This window comes from Harmonia axyridis, chromosome 3 (assembly GCF_914767665.1).
Source record: "Harmonia axyridis chromosome 3, icHarAxyr1.1, whole genome shotgun sequence".
Classification (NCBI taxonomy): domain Eukaryota; kingdom Metazoa; phylum Arthropoda; class Insecta; order Coleoptera; family Coccinellidae; genus Harmonia; species Harmonia axyridis.
Window position 1 is genome coordinate 3,145,093 of NC_059503.1, and position 16,188 is coordinate 3,161,280.

A 16,188-nucleotide genomic window follows, 5' to 3' on the forward strand; every position below is an offset into this window, starting at 1 on the left:
GTAAACTTTTGTGTAGTGGGTTTGAAGTGTTGAAGGTAATGAGAGCGTTGCCCTATCTGTAATAAAGGGTGTTTTTTTTAGAGCTATAGAACTTCACATTGCAATAAAACAACGGTGGATTATTCAATTGACATGAATTTTATTTATCCGCAAGATAATCTTGTGGCATTACATTTTAAATATGATTTCTGGCATATGACCGCCACGGCTGGCTCGGCTGTAGTCCAATCTGGACGTCCAATTTTCGATGACTTTTTCCAACATTTGTGGCCGTATGTCGGCAATAACACGGCGAATGTTATCTTCCAAATGGTCAAGGGTTTGTGGCTTATCCGCATAGACCAATGACTTAGCATAGCCCCACAGAAAGTAGTCTAGCGGTGTTAAATCACAAGATCTTGGAGGCCAATTCACGGGTCCAAAACGTGAAATTAGGCGGTCACAAAACGTGTCTTTCAATAAGTCGATTGTGGCACGAGCTGTGTGACATGTTGCGCCGTCTTGTTGGAATCACAGCCCCTGGACATCATGGTTGTTCAATTCAGGAATGAAAAAGTTAGTAATCATGGCTCTATACTGATCACCATTCACTGTAACGTTCTGGCCATCATCGTTTTTGAAGAAGTACGGACCAATGATTCCAGCAGCCCATAAAGCGCACCAGTCAGTTTTTCTGGATGTAACGGTGTTTCGACATACACTTGAAGATTAGCTTCACTCCAAATGCGGCAGTTTTGTTTGTAGACGTAGCCATTCAACCAGAAGTGCGCTTCATCGCTAAACAAAATAAAATGGACTTAGTGCGTGATACGTATTCCGTACAGAACCATTATTTTCGAAATGAAATTGCACTATTTTCAAGCGGTGTTCAGGCGTGAGTCTATTCATGATGAATTGCCAAACCAAACTGAGAATAAATCACTTGACAGCTGTCAAATCGGTCGCCATCTTGAACAGAAATGCCAACTTAAAGTTATATACCTCGAAAAAAGCACCCGTTATTACCTATTACGTTAGTTAATAGGTGATTTTGCGTTTTTGAACTCCCAACTGCACGTTTCTAATCGACTGTGTTTGTCTGAATACTGTTCAGTGAAGATAAAATCTTCGTTTAACTACTATCATTTGGAGCTTCGGTAAATAAGTGCAAGTATTGTGGATCTATAAACACGGTTGTAAATTTTCCAGTCAGACCATGTGGACCAACAGTATGGCATTTATGTCCAACCGATATCCATCATTATTTTATGGCTTCATCATAGATGATGGAACAAGATCAGATAACAATGCAGCTATGAAATGATCTCCACTTACTGCCACGTTATTGAACTGTTGTCATGTTATTTTATTTGTAATCTATTAACTTCACTACTTTTGGTTCCTGCTCTCGAGGACCTTAACAATGTCCTGCCATAAAGCTAATCTAGGGTATGACAGATAGATTGGTTTTCTCATTCTCCTGAGGACATAAAAATATAATCTACTCATAAACACCTCAGCGTTAACTCTAAATCTCCAGGTTTTTGTGATTGTCTATGATTCAGACATATGGGCAAAAATGGAAAAGACATGGTATTACCTCCTCATGTTCCCAGAACGTGTTTTCGACCAAAGCAAATCTCTTTAGAATCTTTAATTACATCTGTTATCATTGGTTATCATTGAACTTCAGATACTTCTTCTGGAGGTATTATGGTAGATATACAATGATTTCCATAATATCTGAAATTCCATTGAGAGTTTTGCCATTTGAGGTACCAAGAAAATGAGAAAACAGGTTTACAGCAGAAACATTTCCCCTTGTTACAATTCTCAAAGAGATTTTCGCACTAGTTGTTGACCAGTGTAAAGATTCTTAAAGACAATTTGCTGGAAGTCTTATAATTCCTTCCACATCTTGTTAATTTTCTTGCAGAAAGTGATTAATTCACGTAGAGACTAAATAATATTGGTTCTTTTTTTATGATATTTATAAACCTCCTTTTCGCAAATAAATTCACCATGTCTTCCTTTTCTGAGAGGTTGGAGATAAACACAGTAACATCCTCCGGGACAAAAAATACCCAGTGGTTTATCTTCGTCAGCTTCTGCAAGATACTGTGGTCAAATTGTTTTATTTCTTGCCCGGTTGCGTTTTCTTTATGGAATTATCTCGAATCGCTTCTCTCCAGCATGTTTGATGCATTTCAACGTTTAGTTGGGATCGTTTTTGGACTAGATGATGCCCTGGCTCTTATACTCGGTTTTCCTCATACATAACAGACATTGAGGACGGATTTACTCATGTGAAAAATTCTGCAGACTGAAGGGAGTGTTTATATAGGGTGAGATGATATTAGATACAGCTCTCTAAAAGGCTTTGTGTGACATATGGTGTGATACATCAGACAAAAATTGAATAGACTTCATGTTTATTCATCAATCATACTCAAATAATTTTCCAAATTCAATTTAAAAGAAATTATTGAACAAGTAGAATCCGAGAATCAAATGGAAATAGTTTTTATATAAGAACTTTAAGCGTATAGGTACAAGAAGTTTTCATAACGTGCAACTAAGTGCTAGAACACATACTTTATATTCAAGTTGTATACATATTTTATTTGTTTCTCATTTGTAAACGTCAGTTTCCAAAAACACAATATTAATCAAGAAAGTTTATTTTATCAAGTCACTAACTTGTAAAACTGACAGTTAACTTGCAAAATTTTTACAAGTTAGTAGTATTAATTACATTAGAAAATTTTGTTTTATCGTCATATATGTTGAAAATCATGGTACAATTGTTATTTCTAGTAACACAGATTTTTGATGATGAAAGAGTTGATACTGATGATGATGAACCATCTGTTGACTCAGAAACTGCTGAACTCGAGGACTGCAGAACATTTGTACTCTCCTTACTACCAAATAATTTGCTAGACATTTCGATTTTTTTGTTGACCGAATCATCTACATAACTCATCGCAATTTCGGAGCTCTTCCACCCTCCTGCACGCTTTAGTGCTAAAATATCTCCACTCGAATCCGCAACCATAGTGGCTCCAGTTCTGCGAAAAGAGTGGCCGGTGTATAACTCAGAGTCTTTTAAACCTAAATATTTCGCTATTTGCTTTGGGATACCACCAATAGTGTGGCATTAAGGGAAATGCACTTTCCATGTCGGTCTGTCAAAAAAAATCTTAGGCTTTCTGTTCCAGGAGGCCGAAGATTTACATATTTTCTGTATAACATGCAAGGCTTGAAGCTGCAGCCATCATCGGTTATGGTGAATCTTCTTGTTGTTAAATTTTTTGTTTGCCGCAATGTCACAATAAAGTATTGTCCCATATCTTCTACATCATTCATGTTTAAGGAGAGAATTTCGTCACATCGACAACATCCAAAAATCCCAAATATTGTTACAATTTTCGCCAGCAACCACTGGTCATCAGGAGCATGTAAAAGAAATTGTTCAGCCTCTTCTTTACTTAATACCTTGGCCTTTTTTGGCGTATAACGCTCATTTTTTCATTTCAGAAACGCTATTACCTTTTGAAATCTGCAAATGACAACTAAACGTCATATTTTCCAATAAATTTTTTAAGGAAAACAAACCTGCGAACAGGGGCATTTTCTTTCATTTCCAAGCAGCTTTTCAGCATAGACCATTTTGCCCATAAGGTATTAGGGCTGAATCTAGCTGATAGTTGATTCAAGTAGACCAACAAAACATCTTCAGTTACCCCAATCCCACTATTTTTGTTTTGCCACTTTTTGAAGTCGTCGTATTCTCCCTCGTACCTTGAAGCTGATTTTGCAGGTAATAAACTTGAAGCTTCACTATTGGCTGCCTCAATAATTTCTTTTGGTACATTCATTCTCGCTTTCGCCAAAACAAATGTAAAGAAAAATAAACAGACATGTTCATGGCAACGCTTCCATAGCTTACATAGACTTATATATCTGTCTATGATTGCTTACGACATTTGAGACAAATTATTGAGATTTTTTTGGAATTCATCTAATCTTTTTACAAATGAGAAACAAATAAAATATAAAACAATACACGCAAGGTAACGGGTTTTACTGGCTCACGGAGGTAACTGACTCGCCTGCGGCTCGTCAATTATATCCTCCATTCGCCAGTAAAAACCCTCTTACCTTGCTAGTAATGTTATATACTATTGTCAAATGCTATGATTTTTTATAAGAAATTAAATGATCCAACTATCCTGTTCATAGCCGAATATATAAAATTGATAACATAAAATATATTCTCCAGTTAAAAGAAAACAAAATTTCCCAAAGATAAAAAAGATTCCAGTGATCCCAAACTTGAACCAATCAATTCGAATTGTGAATTATCAGAAATGGACTTTTCTAGACTTATACTTCAGAAACTAATAGGTATGATGAACAAAATCCCAGCCTAGGACAATCCCATCAATCAAGTAAAATCTTGACAACGAAAATTGCCGAATGATTCAGCAAATAAAAATTTTACGGCGCAATCCTCTGAGAATAAAATTTGAATAAGTTAACTAAGGTGAATAATAAACTGTTATGAGTTTTGATTCGTAACTATCTCGGTGAACAATCGTTTTTTTCTATGAATAAACTCGATGGTAAGCCACGATATGAATTTTAATAGAGACACGCATATCGTTAGCTAGAAGTTGATGATGGAATTCTGATGTTGATAGTGAAAATATTGGATCATGTATTGAATATCAAAATTTGCAAACCGCAGTATTATTGTTGCAACTCCAATATCGTTCGGAGAAACAAAACAATCCATGGGAAAATTCATTCTGATCTGTTTACCAATAAGGTCATTTTTGTTTTTCAAACTGATTGAAAAAAAAAGATATGAATTGAAAAATTTATGTATCATTTCAAAATGCAAACTATGGCCAATTGGGTTTGTTTTGTAATTATACATTCAATCTACTCCGCCTCTGTTTCATTTGCTTTTAGGCTATTTTCACCCATATGCAACACGTTGTTTGAAATTGTCCATAAGACAATCACAGAAGGATCATCTTTAGCAAATCAGTTTTATTGAAAATCTAAAAACTAACTTCTTGTATCATATAAGTTATAATCATTGGGTGCTCGTTCATTCTTGAGCCAATTGCTGTGATGGAGGCCACATAATTATATAATATGCTATGGTCTCCAAAATCGGAATCAATGATTTCTCAAATTTTGGATCTCGGATTTTTTTTCGATATCCTTGTTGAATTTCCTATGTCTCTGTTTATGCTATGAACATAAAATTTCATACCAAGCTCAGATTGTCATTCTTCATCCATTTAACAAATTTTCCTCTCGATCGTATATATATTCTTGAAATCAACAGGAAAACAAGATATTAACAGGAAAACAAGATTTCGAATGGACATTTTAGGGAACCCCTTTCAGATCATCCTTCTTCAATACAGCTTCCAAACAGATTCGATAGTCCCTTGAAAATGTCATCTACGCGCAGGCATAGAAGATATCGACTTTTTCGGTATGCAATTTCCCAGTCATTCTGACAGCCCTAACCGCGTCAAATAAGATAAAGGACTGCTGCCACAAAAAAATATTCATGCCACGTTCCCTTTCTACATATGTCCGAGGCAGGATGTCGAGACTAGCTGAGGAAATACGAGATGACTGTTTGAGGAAATAGGAGAGTCTGGGACGGTTCCTGAATTTTTCGCTTGATTCTAGGATGTTTGTAATGTTAGAATTCTGGCCAGCAGCAATTTTTCATTCTATCGTGCAATAAAGAAGAAAATTTAGGAAATCAATTAATATTTTCTCCTATTTCTCCATTTGTGAGAAACAAATAACAAAATGATGAAAAGTTCAACCAATAAATTCAACTGTTAGTGTTATTAGTATGAGGTTTATCTTCCTGAATTCGTCCTGAATATTCTATGATTCTAATTCCTGATTGAGTTTTCTATGGTTCTGATGACGTTACAATCGAGAAATTCTGCTCGAAGCTTCAAATGATTATTATTTTGTTATTTACATGCAAAATCTCAACTCGATTAAATTTGAAAACACGAAAATATTGGGTATTCATTTCCAATATTCTTATAGAATTTTCTATGGTTTTGATCTTATGATCAGATGGAAATTTTGTACCGATATTCATTTAATATCAACATCCAAAATCCTAACTCCGTCGGTTTTGTGGAAACGGAAATATTGGGTAATTTTTTTCGATGCCCTGCTGGAATTTTCTATGGTTCTGACGACGTTACAAACAACTCTACACGAAGCTTAAAAATGATCATTTTATATATACACGCAGAATCTTGACTTTTCCAATATTCTTCTCGAATTTTCTATGGTTTTAATCAGATTGACATCCAGCACGGATCTTCAAAGTTTTATTTAATTTCAACATCCAAGAGCTCAACTCCGTCGATTTCGTGAAAACGGAAATATTGGAATTTTTTTTCAATATTCTTATTGAATTTTCTATGGTCCGGCTACATAAAATTTTGGATGAGACTTCACAATGTCATTCTTCATTCAAGAACAAAATTTCATTCCAATGGTATTTGAAGTTTTAGATTAACAAGAAATTGAATTTCGAACTCCCATAGTTACGAAACCCCTAGTCGGATAGTGTCATTTGTCATCCGAATCTACTCTGAAAATTCAGTGTTTCTAGATCTCTTTATTTGGATAACGATCGCTCAAATATTATTTAATTTTTCTGTGACCACAAAACCTGCTGAATTGAGATTTTGAGTGTAGGTATAAATAATAATTTCCTGCCCAGTACAAAATTTCAGGTGGGTTTATCCCATTAACAGAACAAAAGAATATAAAAGAAGAATATTGGATAAAGAATACACAATATTAGGATATTCGGTAACTGAAAATTTACAATGTGCCATGAAAGTTGCAAAAAGCAGGCTTAGATTTCATAACATGACAGAGCAGAGAAGTTCAACTACAGAATAGTACTGTTTTGGATATTCAATATATCGTTGATCATAGATTGCGGGAAATTAAAGGCCCCGCCCACCGATGGTTGTTTGTGATCTCAATTATTAGTCTATGAGACTGTCTTGCAAAAATTGATGATTTACGTGAATCTTACAGTGTTTTCCAGATATTCATTTCTAAGGTAGGTATTTTATGCATATTGATTATACAAGTTACATTTGGTATTATCATTGATATTACCAAATGGTGTTTATGAGAAGAAATTATGTTTTGTTTCATAGATTTCTGATGTCTCCTCAGACTGAATAATTGCTAGCAGTAATGATGAAGATACAAGGCAGCGAAGTTCTGGGAGAATAATTAATAATTTCAAATTTTGAAATGACAATCTACAGTCCTGAAAAAAATAAATCCTTTAGAATGTTGAACAAACAAAAAGTCCCTTCACATCAAGAAATAGATCCAACGGTAAGTTATTGCAAATATTATTCACAGTTATTTGAGTTCATTTGAAGAACAAAACATCTTCTAAAATAATACAATGAAGTAGGCATTCTGCTATTTTGTATAATTGAAAATTCAGAATGTAAATAGAAGAGATCATAGATTACTTAATATCTCAGAACTTTTCAACGACTGGATTGTATTGTTAGCATTTTTTTTATCGGAACAACCCTATTCTTTCAGAGAATTTAGGTGAATATGAGAATATGTTTTTTGTTATAGATTTATGAAGCCTCGATTTAATAATTGCTAGAAGTGATGATGAAGGAACAAGACAGAAAAATAGAGAAAAAATTTGAATTGTGAAATTTTGAGAATCACAATTATGAAAAGGATGGTAGGTATCAAAAGAATTTCCTTAATTTTTATTACCTAGAGTAAAAACTATCAATGATTGCTTGCTATGTGAAACATTGCAATTTCTGTTAGAATTAACCTCAGGTGAGTCTACTACTATTAAAATTCAGAAAATTCTATTGATCTTCTGGATATCTGTCCAATCTCCTTTGAATCAGATTAAATCCAAAAAAGCTGATTTCTGAAAATTTCTTTGTCATAACAGAATCTTTTCAATTTCAGAAACTTCATTTTAATCTAATGCGATCTAATAATGATTTTATGCGTCGATTTGGAAATTGTGACATAGCAGAGAAATTCAATCATAGATTCGTATCTTGGCCACGGTTTTCGATTGTCAACACGCTGGTTACTTCTGATCATTTTACTAATCGATGGTTATTGACAAGACTGAATTATTGATTAGTCTATGAGACTGACTTGCAAAAATACGTGAATATTTAGGTGAATCATTGCATTTTTTTTCAGATAGTGATTTCTGAGGTATTTTTTCCATCGTTTTTATACAAGTTATGTTTGATATTATCATTTATTTCTTCGAAAGGTATTGATGAATCTTAATACGTTGTTTGTTATAGATTCATGATGTCTCATCTGTGAATTGCTAGCCCCATGATGAGGAAAATGAAAGGCAAGGATGCTCTGGGAAAAAAAATTGACCGAAATTAATGGAAGTTTATAAATTTGGAGAAAAGAATGAAACCTTTCGAAATATATAATGACTACAATTTTCCATTATGCAATAGAATAGTCGGTGAGTAGTTATTATTATTAGCAGAAAGTTATTTCAAAAACAACTTATTTCCAATTCCAACTAAAATATAGATTATCTGGAAAGTTCTTGTTTTTGCATTTCTTTTTATGAAATTTTGAATGGGATTGATCATAAATCTATATGGAACTAACCAATTTGTAACATGGGCAGTATTTTGAAGATTTTTGGTAACAAACTGTGTATATCTGTGCTTGTATGTTTGTGTATAACTAGACAAGTTTTTCTTAAATGATTTTTCTGACGAGGTCTATACAGGGTGTTTCCGAATGAGTTGATGATATCTAAAGATGTGCATCCTTTGATTATTATATGAAGATTATTTTCTATACACCTGATGAGTTTAAGCCTAGAAAATACTGTGTATTGTGTTTGTGGTAGTTATTTCCAACAATTAATTTGAATTATTTTCGTTTTGGTTTGCGTTATTCAGTTCCAAAATGCCCGCTAGTGGGAAAAAACTAATCGGAACGGATTGTAAAGCAAAAAGTGGTTTTTTTTTGGCCTCAGGTTGGAATATATGTACTAGTCAGAGACTCATCCTGTATAGTTAACATTATCATTATCGACTCATGATAAAATCTACTCATTTCTAATATAGCCAAAAAACACACTGAAAACGAATCGATAGCAAAAAAGAAGAAGTCATCCTTGTGCCTCGAAATTCGTTCTCGCGAAGAAAAGGCACTTTTCCGCTCTCCGCGATCTCGAGCGATCGATCCCGTTCCCGGAAAATCGCATGCAAACTTTCCACGCTTTCCCGGGGAGTATTTTCCATTTCAAAGCCACCCGAGGGCTGACCACATTATCGACAAGTCGAATTTGCCGCTTTATTAATTTACGATGTTTGAATATCGAATAATTCCCGACTTTTCGCGAAGTTTTTCCGTGGAAAATTCGCTCTCAAGGGCGGCGGGAACGAACTGAAAGGGGATTTATGGAATATTGGAGTTTTGTTCGATTGTATTTCGATGGAGAATTGGACCGCAGAAATCGATGATGGATTTTCTATTGGAGACTGTGAAATGCGGCATTCGAGTCCTGTCAAAAGAGACTGGAAAAACTCGATTACTTTCGCTCAGTCCACGAACTGGCATAATTCCACTGAGCTTTTTGAGCGTTCTCGACGAAATTCACTTTGGGGGTGAAAAAATACTCAATGGAATCACCCTGCTTGATTTTTTTGGATCAATTGAATCAGCTGGTTTTTTTTTAATGGTTTGATAGGAATTTCAACCGTTTCAGATATATGGTGAAGCTTGTTCATAAGCAAACGTAAAAGTACCGAGATCTCAATATTTCGCGTAATCTACATATGCGTACAACTCCGTTTCTGTCGTTTTTCCCGAAATTCTAGGCTTTACTAAAAAAACTAGAGTAACTCTACTATGGGTACCAGGGGGTACTGTGGGGTTGAAGGAAATGAAAGAGCTGATGAGCTTGCAAAAAGTGCATCAAGGTCAACACCTGCTGGACCTGAGCCTTTCTGTGGGATAGGAAAAGACCAATATAAAGCTGCGGTCCAGCTATGGGAGTTAAACAGCAGGACAATCCACTGGACTAACACTCCTAGACTTGTTCAGGCAAAGAAATTCGTGAAGATTTCACCTACCTTTGCCAAAAAGCTCCTGAAGTTGTCGCGAGCCGAGCTTCGAGTGATGGTGGGACTGCTGACGGGACACTGTCTGTACAAACATCATTTGTACCGTATGGGAAAGTCAGCAGACGAGATTTGTAGGCTCTGTGGATCGGAAGCAGAAACAGCCGAACACTTGATATGCAAGTGTCCGGAGCTGGCTGGACTAAGAATCATTCACATGGGTAGGCCGGTCCTGAATACCAGAGAGGTAACGGCCAAGGCCCCTAAGGAGGTTGTCAATTTTATTAACGTTGTTGACGACCTCCCTGGGTTTCTATGAATGAGTAGGGTAGTGAACAAAAGATCTGCATGGTCGCAGTTCCCGGTAAGCTTACCGAACCAAAACGACCCCAGTTCAAATAATAATAATAATAATAATGATCCCAAGTATTGCCATCGCTGGCCACTACTTTCTCCCATCTTGCGGGCAGCTTACGAATCCCGCGTTGAAAAAACTAGTCATGTTTCGAAGCGATCCACGAATCGATCCAATTTTTTACTTCTTCATAAGACCGGAAGTGCTGGTCAGCCAGGCCGTGTGCCCAATTTCCTTTTTTTAAATGGCTTGTTGCGTCACTGCCAATGATCCTGCCAATTCTTGTTGCGTTTGACACGAGTCTTGATCAAGTTCTTTCACTAACAGTGGCCTCACAGTAAGTATTTGAGAGCATTCGGTGAGCATCAGACGCAGATTTCTTCATACTAAAGATTCTTATGAAATTTCGTCTGATTCAATAAAAATATAAGTTCTCTCGAATGTTGGAACTCTTCTGGATGTGATACTTCTAAGAAACTGAAAATAATTAACTGTAGAAGGATGAAAACCAAGAAACAAAGATCTTCATTCATTGGTAGATAACCTTTTTTTTATATTCTGGGAAACACAGGAAAAATAAACCTTATATTTTATTGTCGATTCTTCAAGATTAATCTATTACTGCCGATTCCCAATCAACAACGTCAAGATCTAATATCAGCCATTTTCGCCATCAATAATCTTCAGGATAAACTTTGAACTTCACAGATTAACCCTTACCTCATCGATTTCCACCCCGTGCCTACCTCCTTTCAACCCCCTATCGGGCATCCCCATAACTGTCTTAATTCGGATTGATGCACAGTCGCGTAATCGAAAGTCGATGAAAGCCAGCAAATATATCGTCAAGAATCAGAGAAAACAATTTTACGGTAGGGAAGAGGTCACTCGGTTTAATTTCCTTTTCTGTGCAGGGGTGACCAGGAGGGGTTGAAAAACGGGCTTTTAAAATTGCGTCCCGTAGGAGCCATGAATCAGGGAAGACGGTTCTTCGAGCGGTGTTCAATAGTTTGGGAATTCTTCGAAGATGGATGGTTTGATTGTTCGTGTCCTGGAGTAACGTGGGGAATGTCATCGGAGGTTCTCACTTTTTTCTATGGTTTTGCATTCTTTAGTACGCCACTGCGGTGCGTGCATACTGCATTGTATACGAGGGTTTTTTATCAATTTTTAATAATAATCTTCGGAAAAGAAGTTCTGACCATGAGTTTACGTTATGAAAGGTGTTTTTTTTTAGAGCTATAGAACTTTAAATTGCAATAAAACAAAGATGGATTATTCGATTGACATGAATTTTATTCATCCGCAAGATAATCTTGTGGCATTACATTTTAAATATGATTTCTGGCATATGACCGCCACGGCTGGCTCGGATGTAGTCCAATCTGAACGTCCAATTTTCGAAGACTTTTTCCAACATTTGTGGCCGTATATCGGCAATAACACGGCTAATGGTGTCTTCCAAATGGTCAAGGGTTTGTGGCTTATCCGCATAGACCAATGACTTTACATAGCCCCACAGAAAGTAGCCTAGCAGTGTTAAATCACAAGATCTTGGAGGCCAATTCACAGGTCCAAAACGTGAAATTAGGCGGTCACCAAACGTGTCTTTCAATAAATCGATTGTGGCACGAGCTGTGTGACATATTGCGCCGTGTTGTTGGAACCACAGCTCCTGGACATCATGGTTGTTCAATTCAGGAAAGTTAGTAATCATGGCTCTGTACCGATCACCATTGACTGTATCGTTCTGACCATCATCGTTTTTGAAGAAGTACAGACCAATGATTCCACTAGCCCATAAAGCGCACCAAACAGTCAGTTTTTCTGGATGTAACGATGTTTCGACATACAATTGAGGATTAGCTTCACTCCAAATGTGGCAGTTTTGTTTGTTGACGTAGCCATTCAACCAGAAGTGCGCTTCATACGTATTCCGCACAGAACCATTATTTTCGAAATAAAATTGCACTATTTGCAAGCGTTGTTCAGGCGTGAGTCTATTCATGATGAATTGCCAAACAAAACTGAGAATGAATCACTTGACAGCTGTTAAATCGGTCTCCATCTTGAACAGTAATGCCAACATAAAGTTATATACCTCGAAAAAAAAAAACCTTTATTTATTATTTCCTTTTCTCCATTTCAGTATCGTAAGTAGTTTATTACAGTACAAAAAACAGTATTGTAATGAATTCATTACAGCATTGTTTTCAGTTATATTTTTCGTTTTGAGTTTGTCTACACTCAATTCTGATCCTTTCAAATTTCAACACACGTCAATGGTCAATATAATATAATTTGGATATAGTTAAATGATTCGCAATATTATTCGCAATTTCTCCGAATTCTGGTGGTGTTGAATCGATTTAGTCAGTCATAATTCACGAATTTAATGTGTAATTTTAAATTATTTCAAGATTCGAAACGTACGATTCAAATTCTGTAATTTGTCAATTTTCATAACAGTCACACCAACTGCCAAGATACAATACAAAAGTCACTAGGATGTATAATCGGAATTTTTCATTAAATTTCGACCATATTTCCCAAAACTTGACTGAAATAGAGGAAATATCGTCTAATACTCGTTGCAGAAGGCAAAAAATAGGAGCCCATTTTGCAACTTGTTTTAGAATATACTCTTGTAAATTAGAAGCAAAAATACTAGGAATTAAATTTGAGAAATTAATTTCTATTTTTTTTTTGGTAATAATATTGAGACACCCTGTAGATGAATTGAATTGTCTACCTCGTAAACAAGCCAAGCGACCCCCCAGCCCTGAACAGGGTGTCCATTACGTCAACTTCCAACTTTTATCTGTCATCGATCGCGCTGCACCCCATAAAAAGTTTCGCTAAACACTTCCCTCTAAAATTTCTTGTAGCGAAGGCCCAATTTGAGCACCGGCAACTTCGCTTAACTCACTCCCAACTAACTTCTTTATTAATGAACTTAATTTCGAATTCTGAGACGGTACCTTCAACCAGCTAGGTAAAAATTGAATTTTATGTTTGTAGCTGCCGAAGAAACACCCCAGTAAAGTTTCTGATGCACCTGAGATGCGAGAAAATTTTTGAATTATTCGCTATTGAAAGTAACCGGATAAGGAGGATATCAAATATTCAGAGGAGAGGAGATGGAGCACTAGAGCTCTTACGCTACAATGGCCATCTGAGATCAATTAGCTACTGCTGAAGATGAATCTTCTTCGTTCTCTAGACAACGAGGGCTAATTCCATCATCGTATCAGGTTGGTCTAAAGAATAAATAATTTCTTGAAAAATTTCATTTTGCAATGATTCCTCCTGTTTGTCTGCTTTTTCGAGTGTTAATTACAATATAAAATATGTATAGATCGCACATTTGACATCTTGAGAATGTATTGTAAAGAAAGGAGTACCACAGATCACTTAAGAGTAAAATGACGCCATTATTAATTTCATAATCTGAAGGGTGTTTTTTTTAGAACTGTAGAACTTTAAATTGCAATAAAACAACGATGGATTATTCGATTGATATGAATTTTATTTGTCCGCAAGATAATATTGTGGCATTACATTTTAAATATGATTTTTGGCATATAACGGCCACGGCTGGCTCGGATGAAGTCCAATCTGGACGTCCAATTTTCGATGACTTTTTCCAACATTTGTGGCGGTATATCGGCAATAACACGGCGAATGTTGTCTTCCAAATGGTCAAGGGTTTGTGGCTTTTCCGCATAGACCAATGACTTTACAGAAAGTAGTCTAGCGGTGTTAAATCACAAGATCTTGGAGGCCAATTCACAGGTCCAAAAAGTGAAATTAGGCGGTCACCAAACATGTCTTTCAATAAATCGATTGTGGCACGAGCTGTGTGACATGTTGAGGCGTCTTGTTGGAACCACAGCTCCTGGACATCATGGTTGTTCAATTCAGGAATGAAAAAGTTAATAATCATGGCTCTATACCGATCACCATTGACTGTAACGTTTTGGCCATCATCGTTTTTGAAGAGGTACGGACCAATGATTCCACCAGCCCATAAAGCGCACCAAACAGTCAGTTTTTCTGGATGTAACGGTGTTTCGACATACACTTGAGGATGAACTTCACTCCAAATGCGGCAGTTTTATTTATTGACGTAGCCATTCAACCAGAAGTACGCTTCATCGCTAAACAAAATGAAATGGACGTAGTGCGCGATACGTATTACGCACAGAACCATTATTTTCCAAATAAAATTGTACTATTTGCAAGCGTTGTTCAGGTGTGAGACTATTCATGATGAATTGCCAAACCAAACTGAGAATAAATCACTTGACAGCTGTTAAATCGGTGGCCATCTTGAACAGTTGTGCCAACTTAAAGTTATATAACTCAAAAAAGACACCCTATATTTCGAAAAAGTATTCATTTTCAGCTAGAGTTATCGAAAAATCCGATCCACCTGTGCAGCCACACTATCAAAATGATTCATCAAAATCAATAAACAAAAGAATCATCTCTTCCCATTTTGGGCATATCTAACATTTTACCATTATTGGACTACCTGAGTTCCCACTAACCCATAACTTCGTCATGTAAAGCGAAAGTAATAAAAACGTCGAAGGAAATGTCAACTTCCTGTGATAATCACTTACGTGACTCCAAACAATGGACACTTACCAGTACCTTAATTGTAATAACTTGTTGGGAATAGCTTAAAAAAGTGCTTCTGTTTAGTGGGCTTGTAGATATTTAACGTCTCAGAGAGTCCTTGTTTTTTGTGATGAGTCTAGGTGAATGGAGTGGTGAAATTCGGGGTTCATTCCCATGGGGAATGTGTAAAAAAAATTTATTTAAATTTACGTACAAATTATATTGAGAACAATATTTTTACATTCTATTGAATTGTATACTTTCAACTCTATACATGTTAAAAAAATTAGAAAAGCACTGATGTGAAGAATGAGCTTTTTAGAGCTTGCTAATTTATATGCCAAATGCCCCTCAATGAAATCATATAATAAACACGAATAAAAAATATACGAGAAAAACACACACTTAAATCCAAGAGTTTTTGTTATTGATGTGATTTTGTTGTGTTGTGTGGAGAAAAATATAAGCTCTTTCAAAAGCACCAATAGGGGTTGAAATTTAAAAAAAAATGTCAATGACGTCATAGCTGAAACATCATTGCAACTTAAATCATGCGCAAATAAAATTTGATAATGAATGTATTCCTTACTTTATGCACGCTCTATACAGGGTGAGTCTGAAATGTGTCTGAAAGTTTTCTGGCGGTGATGAATAAAACAATGGCCCAAAATGCATATTAGGGGAGATATATCCTCTAATAAAAAAATGTATTTTAACAACATATATGTATGCACAAAATTTCAATCTGATGGCATTCACCGTTCAGAAGCTATGCGTTTTTAATTTTATCAAATTTGGAAGAATGTATCTCCCTTGATATGCATTTTGGACCATGAGTTTATTCATCAAACTATTATTATTTTTCAATGCTATATCACCCCCAAAGCGCTCGGTACACATTTTTGACTCATCCGGTTTCTAAAAATATAATTAAACTCCAACAACCGATCATAGTTACCACAAATCATGAACCACCGATATCGTGAATATAAAACAGACGTATCACTACAACCCCGACGAAAAAAAAATATACAT